General features: G+C 35.7%; 1 protein-coding gene across 1 annotated transcript in view; it reads right to left on the reverse strand.

The window, feature by feature from the left end:
* The window catches only part of LOC150082780 (protein O-mannosyl-transferase Tmtc3-like), a 204,851-nt gene extending 198,040 nt beyond the window's left edge, over positions 1–6,811 (reverse strand). The window contains exon 1 of the mRNA XM_090377595.1: positions 6,642–6,811. The gene's annotated coding sequence lies outside the window, so the exon portion shown is untranslated. The remainder of the gene's footprint in view (positions 1–6,641) is intronic.
* Positions 6,812–8,093: the final 1,282 nt, after the last annotated feature.

Here is an 8,093-nt window from a genome sequence, read left to right on the forward strand (position 1 = left end):
ACAGAAAAAAAAAAGATAAAATAAATTCCAGAAATTAAAAAAAAAATTTAAATATACACGAGAAATAGAAATTTAAAAATTCGGAGAAAGAATTTTTTAATAAAAATTAAATTAGAAAAAATAAATAAAATCTAACGTAAAATGGAAATTCAGACATTTTGAGACCTACTTGGTAAACGATTTTTAATCTTTCAGTAAGTGAATGCTACACATAAGTTTTCTAATTAATTAGACTGTAAAAAAATTATAAAAATGGAAAAATTATATAGAATTTTCCAATGTGTCTGTTAAATTCGGCGCGGGTATGCGCAATGGTTATAATCACTGTCCTTTTCCCCACCGGGTTGAATATGGCTTGTTTCGATTCCCGTTAAACCGTTTCGAACTTTTGGTGGATGAAAACCCCTTGAAAACTGTTTTGCGTTCAGAAAAACATACAAATCTACCAGAGAACACGCTCAATTTATGGACATGATACACATGGGCATATAAGATAGTTCTTTGGTGGTCCTCATATGACAGAAACACAGACAGAAAAGAGAAATTTTTGTTTAAATTACAACAATCAAATAGAAATAAAAATTAAAATTTAAAAAGCGAGAAAAATCGAAAAAAAAAAAAGACAGAGTCGGTTTATTATTTTAAAAAATAGAATATTAAATATTAGAAAAAATAGTTGGATAGAAATCATAATTTCAAAAAAAGCTGAAGAATCGCATGGAAATAAAAAAAGAATCAGAGAGAATTTTTCAGCTGTAAAATGAGAATGGGTGACTTTGGGAAAGTAAGCCGAATTTTCTGTCTAATTCGCAAAGTTAGTTTCGTATTTGTAGTTTTGCATTGCTGTTGTCCGGGACATTGCTCCCCTGCGAAAAAACGAGCTCTTTTACTCCTTTTCCCGATGCAGAATACGAATCGAAGGTTCATTGCACGCGGAGGCTTGAGCCGTAAATAACAATTCTCAAAAATATCGCCACTGCAGTGTTATTTATTTTCTGTCAATACGTCTTCCCAACAAACTGTTTGCCATGTATTGTTATTGGCCCGTCCCTTTTGAGCAATCGCCCACTCTCGGAGAAAAGAGCACCAGTAAGTTCCCGTAGTTTGAACTGAATTGGGCGAAGAAGTGCTGCGAGAGTAGAAAACTGTGAAAGTTTCAGGAGGTAGAGAGCGAAAGATGCAGCGAAATATTTCTCAGTTGACAAGTTTATTTCTTCGTGATAAATATTGCCACCAACTATTTATTTAATTCATACCGCGCAATTTTTCCTATACTTATGGAGTTCGTGTTTAACTTTTTACTGTTTTTAGACTTCATCCTTTGAAATGTTATTAATTTAATACACAAGTTCGAGTTATTGTGAATTTTTTGTAGATGGCGCTACTTTAAATAGTTTCATTATTTTAACATAAATTACTTGAGCTTATTTTGAATTTTTAGAGATGGCGCTACTTTAATAGCCAATTTTATTTTCATTATTTTAATAGACGAAGTACTCGAGTTATTGTGAATTTTTGTAGATGGCGCTACTTAAATAGTTTTATTTTCATTATTTAAATATAAATTATTTGAGCTTATTTTGAATTTTCATAGATGGCGCTACTTTAATAGCCAATTTCATTAATTTAATAGACGAAGTACTTCAGTTATTTTGAATTTTTTGTAGATGGCGCTACTTAAATAATCAATTTCTATCTGTGCGTGCAGACAGAGCTGCTTTTATAGATGGCGCTAATTAAATAGTAAATTTCGTTTTCATTATTTTAATACACGAAGTACTTGAGTTGCTTTGAATTTTATATAGGTGGCGCTATTAAACATTCAATTTCATTACTGTATTGATGAAGCATCTGGCAAGAAATATTTTTTAAAACTATTATTTAAAAACTTTTAAATATTCATTATATTATTGTTTATATTATAAACGTTTTCATGTTTAAATCATGTTATTTTGTAGTATTTAAAAATATATATTTAACAAGCATTAGAGGGACATAATCTCGAAATATAAAAAAATCGGTAATCTTCAAATAATAATAAAAAAAAATTCAAATAATTTTTTAAGTAATCAACCTGAAAAAAGGGACAGCGATAATTTCCCTCTTATTAATAGGGAAATTTAACTTAATGTGCTGACAGAACTGCTCATTTTACTGTCGTAATACTCAAGACAATTCTAGAGAGTGCAAACAAGAAAACTTTTTCTGGTATTTACAACTTTGTCTCCCAAAACGAGACGGACTACTGTTGTAGGGCCCCCTAACAGGTACTTCCGCGTACGGAGACGGCAGTCACAAAGGTGAAGTAAAATATTAACAAACCCACGAGCCGCACAAGAGATTTTCTAACGTGTCTGATTGTCTGCAGGAAGAAGAAAGATTACATCACGCAAGAACGCCTTTCGCTTACTCTCATTCAAGGTGAGGCGGAACAAACAAGCATGCACACACGTGAGAACGCGCTCTTTCTATAGATCAGTACTGCTAGGGTAGCTCGCACAAGTAGCTTTTCAGGAGGTCTGAGACAAAGGCTGCAACTTGATAGATGACCTCAGAGTTATCATCTCTTGTCTGAGTCAGCAGCAGTGTGAACGATGCTGGCCACCTAACTAATGGAACACGGAACTTTATTTATCTGGGCCTCTCTAACCTTTGTTTGTGTGTATTAGTTTTCTCTCCCCCTTTCCTGTCGCTCCACTGGCGTCTCGGGTTGATTACCAAATGTCAGTCACAAAGGAACCAATGCTGCACCTCGAAGTTCTCTTTTCTTGGATCCAGATAATGTACCCTATCGGAGATCAAGGTAATCCAATAACTCTCCATCTCCAGAATCCTCTTCAAATTTGGCTCATTCGGCGTTATTTTGTTTTATTCTTTCCACAGTTTCAAATCTTTTGTCGTTTAAGTCTTTTAGGCAACTTAGGAATTCGTTGTGCGAGTTGTCTCGTCATCAGGTGATCGCAGTCCATACTAACTTCGGAATTATGCAGGATCGCTCCCTAATTTTTATGTACTAATGGTTACAATTCATAAAAATGGAGGAATATTTCTTTTAAATCCCCAAATAATTGAGTCTTATGATAAGATTGTTTAGTTAAAGATTAGACAGACTGTATCAACTACATATTTTTCAATTATCCGAGATTTTCTGGTTGTAACTTACCTTCTGGACGCAAGTGGTTCACTGCCTGGGCACTTTATTAACAGGGTATTGGATTGCCGTTGGAAGGAATTAACAAAGGTGTTGAAAGGTGACAGGAAGAATACTGGATCATTCATGAAACAGAACTGTCCTTAGTTACTAGAGTGGACAAAGGATTCTGTTGACGTACACTCTTTTTCAGTTCGTTCCATAGTTGCTCAATTATCCCGTTGTCCGGGTTAATAATACCATCCAGGACGGTTGCCATCTTGGATAGTGTTATTTTCAATACATCGTAGACAGGCACTCCGATGAGTGGGTTGGTGGACAAAACGTCAGATATAAAAGAATGTACCATAGTTTGCAAAATAATTTGTACAAGCCAATGAAATTTAGTGTGGAACTACATAATGCAAAAATGTCATTTGTGAAATATGCAACTTAGACCATGCATACCTGAAAAGAAGGATATAGAAGTGGGTAGTATTAGCAGGGGGAGTGAAGTAACTACCACTGAAAGTTAGGCAACATTCACATGGTGCTCGTGTTATTAATGTAGTATTCAAGTCACCTCAGTATTGAATTTCCCTCTCTAGCGATTGACGACTCAAAATTAGTCTCCCAAGAGCATTCCATGCATGCTCAGTGGTATTCAGAGCTGAAGACATTGTAAGTAATGGGCCTGTGACAACTGGGCGACAGAGGGTTGGTCAACGCCATTATCCTTCTTCAAATTACGATAATATTATTCGTTAACAAGAGAGAGAGAGAGAGAGAGAGAGAGAGAGAGAGAGAGAGAGAGAGAGAGAGAGAGAGATTTACATTTTTGTATTTGATCCTTAACTTTTAACTGGTATTGTTTGGTTTCATTTCATTATGTTATGAGACATGAATGGTCGTAAGGAAAGCCTTCCTTAGATTTATATTTAGGTGTAGAATTGTACATCTCGTGACACTACATCGAAATACAGTTCATCCCATTATCGGGTATATACGGTACTTTGTCAGTTATTAGCACGTTTCTGTCCTCCTAAAGATTTAATGATATTTTCCAGGACTAATAAAGGGAATTGTGAGCGAGAGTAAACTTACCCTATTTATTTATGTAGGAGTTGTTTGCATGTAATGCAGGTGGGTTTGAGATTGCGGGCAGAAAGCGCTTCGTATCCTGATGGGTTTAATCCAGTGGATATTTGCATTAATATGAAATAAAGCTCGACACGCGAAGGTTATTGAATAGCAATAAAGGATCGCGTATCGATAAGGGGTAGCTACAAATCGGTAAAAATAAAAAGCAAGAGGAAAAGGGAAGGAAATGATATCATAAAAAGCAACAAACAGCGAAGAATCTGAAATATTGAGGGAAAACGAGACTGATGTATGCAGTACAGCATTTCGCTGGTGCAAAATAAGAGGCGCGCGGAATACCAGAAAACCCGAGGCTCTCCAGGACAAACAATAAGCTTCGGCGGGTACGTGATTCTGGAAACAAGAGCACCAACTGGCATTCGGAACGAATAGAGAAAGAATATTGATTTCTTTCGTGTAGCAGCCATGCATGCAAATTCCGGATATGTGCTCGCTTTACGCTGTGTATCCACCTGGAAGGTACATCCTTCGCGCGGCCGTTAACTATGAAATCCTTAGCAGATTCCTGAATTAGGTTTCCATCATCCTCCGTACTTCCAGCGGACACCTGGAAACCGCACATACGGTTTCTCATTACGGATCAATCACTGGTGGTTTCTATGGAAATTAAGGCGCAACGCTGCACTGCGTTGGCAGTAAAATCTAACTTTTAACTAGGCAATGAACAGTGCACTTGTGAAGAGGCCACTTCCGGTGATCATTTTCTTCATCTCTCTCGCTTTCCCTCCTGTCCATATCTTAGTCTGTCTCCTTATCTCAGTCTCTATCTATCAGTTTTCTCTTTCTCTTCTTTCTTTATATCAATCTATCTTTCTGTTCATCTTTCTCTTTCTTTCCTTTTTTCTTCCATTCTCTTTCTCTGTCTTTAATCCACACACACACACACACACATGCACGATTGGTGGGATGTAATTTTCTCTCTCAAAAGAAGATTGTGTCCTTCATCCAGCGACTCCAATAATCTGACTTTCCCTCAAACTTCAACTATCTATATGTAGATAGACATCAAGGGCAAGGATTGGTAGATGACTTCTCTAACTAGGCCGCTATATCGTGGGCCATTGTACTTCTCAATAAAAATACAGAAAAAATAAAATAAACTTTTTCTGCATCAGCCAAATAAAATTAAATAATAATAATTATTATTATTATATAAAAAAGAATATTCAACAAAGTAATCATCCATGGCCACTCAATTAGATCTCCTCTCAGATGTCTAGCTGTAGAAATCTGTAGTCCATTCTTCTAATTCATTCTTCATACGTGCATTGGCATTAATCTGGTCTCCCCCGCTCTGAATCCTCCCCAGATGTTCTTAGTCTTTTAGTCTTGCAAAGAGCGATAACTACGTCATTCTCACTATTAGAAAAGGTTCTATAAATCATATGCAGGGCATTAAAGGCCAAATAGTTAACTGCATAGAAAAATTGATAAAATTTAGACAAATACATAAAAAATTAATAAACAGAAATTAATAAGAAAAGAAGAGCATTCTATTATAACATAATAATTTATATAATTTTCTATACGATATAAAATTATAATCCAAACAGGATTGTGAAGAACACTTAAAAATATTCGCATCTGTTTCTTTCTCATCAAATTTTTATTCTGCGTGCAGCATCCTCCCAAAAATCGAACTCTGCTTCCATTATTAAAACTGAGATGTAAGTTGACAATTAAAAATCGAGCTGTTCTTCCTATCACACGCAGTGCTTCGTTTTTTTCGCACGAGATGCGTGTATTTTTCATCAGCAGCTCCCCTCCTATTCCACCAAACACACACACACAGTAAGTCACTCTCAGAGACAGCAGCAAAAAGAGGATAAACGAAAATTCGCGTGATTCTTTTCAACAACGGCCGACACACGCGAATTAGGTTTCGTGTCACATAAAATTATCTCGTGTTTTTATGTAATTAGCTTCATTTGTTGCAGCTCTATTGAATAAAATGGCCACGAGTTTGAAATAATTACTCTTTTTCTCTCTTAAGCTGCCAAAAAAAAAAATGTAATGTTAAAAAGAAACACTCTCGGGTTTATTTAGAATCGAAACTAGTTAAAATAACGCTAGGAAAACAAGAGAAATTAATACAGTTTTGATAAACCGTCTCTCATTAGTTGTACAGCATCTTCCAATGGAGAGCCGCAGTCGAAGAATTTACAGAAGCGAAGAGAAATTGATTTTTCTTTGCTTCTTTCGATATTCCTTCTCTCCTAAGAGACCAATCAGTCCCTTGTTATTGTACGGGTTCAATTAATCTAAATATTTAATCTACGTACACTGTCTAAGGCTGGAAATTCAGCGTCTCTAAGAGATTTTCGTAAAATGGATATGTAAGCAACCTTACCTGGTGTGTTGAGATCTCAGATCGTTGGAGGGGGGGCTACGGGGCACCTTTACTTAGTGAACTCTTCTCGATGAGGCGTTTCTAGGCTGCATGCGTCCGCTTCTCCTTAGATACTCAACTTATTCCTTCCACATCAACCTTCCACTTATTCCAGAGAAGCAATCGATGTAGAAACTGCATGCAACTCAGCTCGGTGTGGTCTGTTCAAGTACGACAGATGTTTACCATCCCTTAAATGTCCATTTCTTGACTAGTGGTGCCACCTCTGGGCAATTATATTAAATATTACAAGGAAATGTACTTAGCTACTTAATAAGCAAAAATGGAGACAATGTGCCTGTCAAAAATATCTTTAAGGGAAGATAAATATTCCTTTTGTACTGGGATACTTAAGAGCACTAGAAGAAAAGCGAGTGTCTTGTTCTTTACTCTAAAACACTTTATTCATCTGTAGATTTAATTTTCATTTTCGGAACCAAATGTGAGTATTGGTTTGCTCGCAAAATTATATTTTTGACACGTACAAAGTGCGCATTTTATACTCTAATGTCAGATGGGGGAAGGGGAGAGATGAAGATAAAAGAAATGTGATGGATGATCAGTTTCTAGTGGTTTTATTGCGCACCAACAATAGGAAGAAAGTCATCTCGAAAAATGTCTTCCTTTTGTATCTCTTTAAGAAGTTGTAGTTTAAGAAAGACATAATGGCTGCAAATTTTAAATAAAATCAGAGGAAATAACATCCCAAACAGCATTCTAATATTTGACGAGACAATCATTTAGTCCTGTGTTAGATTAACATTTTCCCTCGCGTGCCTTTGTCCAACAAATATCCACTAATCTAAATATATAGTAGGAACTATAGATTTACATTAATGTATCTTTGCGATATTCTATACAATATACAACGTAATTAATAACACTTTAGCTTGCAGTTTGGAAAATATATTCGACTTATTTCAGTAATATTTCGCGTGGCAATCGAATTCATTTGTCATGGTTTTAAATCAATTTCTGCTTCAACTGATTTTAAGCGCAGAACTGGGTTCTGAGCATTTAATCATCTGTTAGGATTCTGGAACCGACTGTGTCCTAAGTGAAGCATTAATTGAAGTTGGACGTTTCAGAATAAATTATGGTTCGATGCACAATAAACACTGATGTCCTGGAATGAAAATTTAGTTTTAAAATCTGTTCGATAATACACGTGCGTGGTTCAATGACTACGTCTGTATATTTATGTACCGATTATAATAAATATGGAGGAAAGAGAACAGAATGGGAGGAATACTAAGAAGAAAGAGAAGGTGTAATTTCTGTGTATAGTATGTAATTAATCGTGTAAATGCCGCTTCACTGTATAGCACACGTGCTTTACAGAAATGCCATTGTTTTAATATTTCTGAAAATCGAATATCCTCTGGTTATGAACATATCTTTAATCGGTGTAAT

This window comes from Mastigoproctus giganteus, chromosome 7, assembly GCF_048544385.1.
Source record: "Mastigoproctus giganteus isolate SK-2022 chromosome 7, ASM4854438v1, whole genome shotgun sequence".
NCBI lineage: Eukaryota > Metazoa > Arthropoda > Arachnida > Uropygi > Thelyphonidae > Mastigoproctus > Mastigoproctus giganteus.